Source organism: Meleagris gallopavo, chromosome 22 (genome assembly GCF_905368555.1).
Source record: "Meleagris gallopavo chromosome 22, MGAL_WU_HG_1.1, whole genome shotgun sequence".
In the NCBI taxonomy this organism is placed as follows: domain Eukaryota; kingdom Metazoa; phylum Chordata; class Aves; order Galliformes; family Phasianidae; genus Meleagris; species Meleagris gallopavo.
Window position 1 is genome coordinate 4,749,772 of NC_139425.1, and position 4,279 is coordinate 4,754,050.

The 4,279-nt window shown below is 44.8% G+C and overlaps 1 long non-coding RNA gene across 1 annotated transcript; it reads right to left on the minus strand.

Annotated features, from left to right (window-relative positions):
* Window positions 1-1,417: 1,417 nt before the first annotated feature.
* LOC146542948 (uncharacterized) lies at window positions 1,418-3,791 on the minus strand. Its single transcript, XR_014887791.1, has 3 exons — window positions 3,744-3,791; window positions 2,237-2,332; window positions 1,418-1,574 (listed from the first exon to the last, which is right to left on the minus strand). It is a non-coding gene; the product is annotated as an uncharacterized LOC146542948 (long non-coding RNA).
* Window positions 3,792-4,279: the final 488 nt, after the last annotated feature.

Here is a 4,279-nt window from a genome sequence, read left to right on the forward strand (position 1 = left end):
TGCTGCACAAACACAGCATCTAGAGTCAGGGTTTGCACCTGTGCAATTACTTTGATGTAGTTATACTGGAGCAAGGAGACAAAAAAAGCAATGTAGACGAAGCTTTCAGCTGACAGAGAAAATAAAAACACAGCTTGTGGTTGTGTGAACTGATCTGTGATAAAAATGTTTGCATAAAATTACATGCAAATGACTGGGAAGTACAAACATACCCACAAGAAAGTCTGCTCCAGTCAGGACCAGAAGCAGAAGTGCTGGAAATATAGGAAGCAGGCTCGACCTCAAGAAAGTTACAGCATGAGGGTGTGAGCCGCTTTAAGCTGAAATTGGTGATAATGCTCCCAGTTATCTCTCTGGGCATGGGATCACCCCCTGGTTTTGCAAACAAAGGAATTCTGTCTAGCTCAGATAAGATTTCAGTAAGCTCCCAAATTACTGTTGTTTTACAGATCATACAGGTAGTGAAGAAATGCATTTGGTGGGGAGCATTACAATGGTACCCAATCTGGGGTGTTGGTTAGGATGAGCGCTCAAGGTGCAGCAGAGGAGGCATTTCCAGTCCTCTGTTCCACTCATTCTGGGACACAGAAATCATAACTCCTTTGGGACACAGTGCAAGCCCAGTTTCAATTAATGTAAGTCCCCTATCAATGTTCTCCTGAAGACAATCACTCACATTGGCATTTCAGGAAGGAATGATAGGATCATTAAGGTTGGAAAAGACCACTGAAATCATCTAGTCCAACCCCAGTCCATCCCACCATGCCCACTGACCAGGTCCCTCAGTGCCACATCCCCACGGTTCTTGAACACCTCCAGGACAGTGACTCCACCACTTCCATATGCACAGACACACGCTTTCTGAAGGCTCTGATAGGTCGAAGATATACGTGTATATATATGTGTGTGTAAATGAGAAATGAGTTTTCACCATCACTTTAACCAAAGACACGAAAAGTAATCATTATAACTTAAATATCACAGATGCAAAATCACAACAGTGTTTTGCTTATCTGATCGTATCTCCCCTTTGATGGTCGGGGTTGCACGATGATTACAGCTAACTAACTGAGGCTGAGAGATAGCATAACATTGCTCATATAGATCATCATGTTGCTGCTTCTCATCACCGCCCGTTGCTGTTAATAACCCAGGCTTGAGTTTAAACAGGAATAGTTATCTTTAATATATACTTCCCGCTCCCATATATTTCAGGGAAAAGCATTGGATTTATTGAATGAATACAGACTGTCCCAAGATGCTGTGCACATACAAAAATCCAGATGTTTCCAGCACCAGCCTTTTTTTTTTTTCCCCTTTCTTTTGGTCTGTTTTCCTGCCAGGCCTACAGGAAAGCAGACACAACAGTAGCTTTGAGGAGTGTACTCTCAAACAAGAAAAAACAAACAGCCGAAATCAAACCTTTTCCTCCTTTGTCATTTTGTGGCTGTGGGTGCCCAGCTCATACCTGTTTGAGTGTTTTTCCTCTTTCTTCCGAATCCTTGCTTGTGTGACCCAGGGTCTTCTGAGGCAGGAACCGGGGGGCCGTGGGTGTCTCAGCTCACAGATCCTTCCTGCAGGACAGAGCAGCGATGACCACGTATTGATGGCAGACTGCGGGTGGCAGTGCAGATAAAGTGCTGTTTGTTGTCCACCCGCCATGGCCACGACCTCCTTATCTCTGCCACAAATCGGGGGCGATTCGGCCCCAGCAGGTTCTGGGGGAGGGAAAAGGCCTTGTGCTAAGGGCTAAGGAATTTCCCTTATTATCTGCTTAATCTCTAGGACTTCCCTGCCTTCCTTCCCCTGGTCTGACAAGCACAGCGCGCATTGGCCTGGAGGACTCCCGGGAGTTGGAAGGACACGCTGATTTATTCATGGTCTTAGTGCCGTGTTAATGAAGGGCACTGAGCTTTCCAACCTGGTGGCTTTTTTAGACATGATGAAACTTGCATGAAAAAACACAGGGAGGATTCCTCTGCCGTGCTTCTGCTACTCCACTTCATCAAATAGTTGCCACGTTAGGTGCTCAGTGGAATATTAGTGCAATTAGTGATTTACATTTATAACAATTTGACAGTGAGCTGTGATAAGACAATGATACCAGGACATCTTGCTGATGCCACTTTTCTTCTCGGAGTATTATTTCCCAATATCCTTTTCCATCCTGACCCAGCAGGAATGAAGTCAATGAAAAATTTCCTTTTGATGTGAGAGGGAACAGGAAAAAACTCACCCTTAGAGTCTTTACACAACCTGGCTCTCATTAAAATGGCTAGAAGTAAATATTTGTGTCAAGCTGGTACAGAGAAATTGTGATTGTCCCTTCTGGCTGTAACAACAACAAAAAAAGAGAAAACAAAATAATTTAGGAAAAAGAGCACAAGTCCAGCAAAGAATATTTTTCCAGTAAGGAAGTACCACGTACTCCATAGTTGTGTTGCTACTCATTAGATGAACTCATTTTCAATGGAGGATAGCAGAGTTAATCCAATTCTGTTTTCTTTTGCTTACTAAGAGAGCTGAAAGATGAGCACTTATTAATTGCACACACACAATGTGCAGGCAGGGCTCAGTTTGATCCTCAAAGTTACACAGATTCCAAGGAAACTGGTTAAAATTAAGGCTAGAGAGAGGAAAGGGAAAGCTCCCTTGTTCGTATTTTCTATTATTTCCTCAAATATTTTTCATACTGTGGTGGAAAATCTGAATTTTGACGATTTTCCTGCAGTAACCTCATGTAAATCTGGGAATGCCTCCTGCACAGAGCTGCTCTCCCCATCACCTGCACTAGCAGCACTTCCAAGGACCCAGCTGCTCAGCCAGGATTCTTCTGGAAGAGCCCAGACTGGTTGTCTTCACATCTCTAATAGCTGCACAGCCAGAGAAAGGCAGCAGTTGCTTTGCATGACCAAATGAACTCGTCCTGCCAAAAGGATTTGCCCCATCTTCATGGCAAACGCCACAGTTTGCTCCCTGCGCAGGAGGGAGAACAGACCTCTGTGTTTCTGCTGTCGCTCTGTCCGAGCACAGCAATTCACAGACAATCAGCAAACCTGAGATTTGCAAAGCAGAGAATTTTCACAGAGGGCTCCAAAACAGCAACTAAGGAAAGGCATTTGCCAGCCCTGAGTCACCCTCTGCTCGGCAGACACTGGCGTGTGCTCTGCCCCTCAAATCTGCTCTGGAGCTGCTGCAAGCAGAGTGGCTGGCCATCTTAGTCACCCCCAGTTAGAGTCCTGCTCCCACGTCATCGCTGACAGACTTGATCCTTTGCCTTTTTTACAGCAGGAACACCTCTTTCATCACTCCCCAACATGCTGCAGCAGAACAGAGCTATGACCCATCCACTCGTATTTGCCCTTCTGAGGCACAGAAGGCTTTTTCAAAGTCCCATTTGGAACTTCCTTCCTAAAACACTCCATCCAAGAGCAATCTCTTGTACTCCCTTTGCTGACTCATAACAGGGCAGAGTAAAACTCACTTCTCTCAGCCATGGGTACACAAGACCTACATCTTCCTTGACCATCATCTCTTGCAGATGAGTCTCAGAAATCTCAAATCTCAACCAACTGCATGACATTTCTCTTTTGTTTTTAAGAGGAGCAGGTGTTCTGACATGCTCAGAGATATTGACAGGTGCTGACTCATTTCGAGAGTCAACCGATGGTGTTCAGGGATGGTTGGTAGCAGATTGGTGAGATCAGCAGGAACTGGACTAGAAAGAACAAAGTTCTGATTACCTGAAAGATTTCTGGATAACAGGGAACTGCTGGTATCTTGCTGAAGATTTTCCTTTGAGGAAAGGAAAGCACATAACAATTTTAGGTGCTTGATTTCTGAGTAATTCGCACCAACATGCAAAAGAAGCACCATCCACAGAGGCTCAAACTCAACCTCATTAAGCATTTACCACTGCAGTTAAACAGAAGAGAATAACACAAGAGACTGGCTTCTGTATGTGCAGTGAAGCTACTGGTGGACATATTTTCATTAAGCAATGCACGCCTTCATAGCCAGACAGACCCCTTCCTCTGACTCAGATATTTTCTGCCCAGCTCAGAAGAGCTCCTCACTCAGTCCTGAGATGTGGAAGCGGAGGAGGGAAACCCACCACAATTCTGTACATCTTGCTGAAACTCCCCCAAGGACCATTTTGTATCTTCTTATCATTGCCAAGAAATTCTGAACAGAAAAATGAGTTGCCCACTCGTTTGGCTGACCAAGACTTAGCTTGTCCATAGAGGCAGCAGCCATGATTAGCTGGATATGAGAAAGA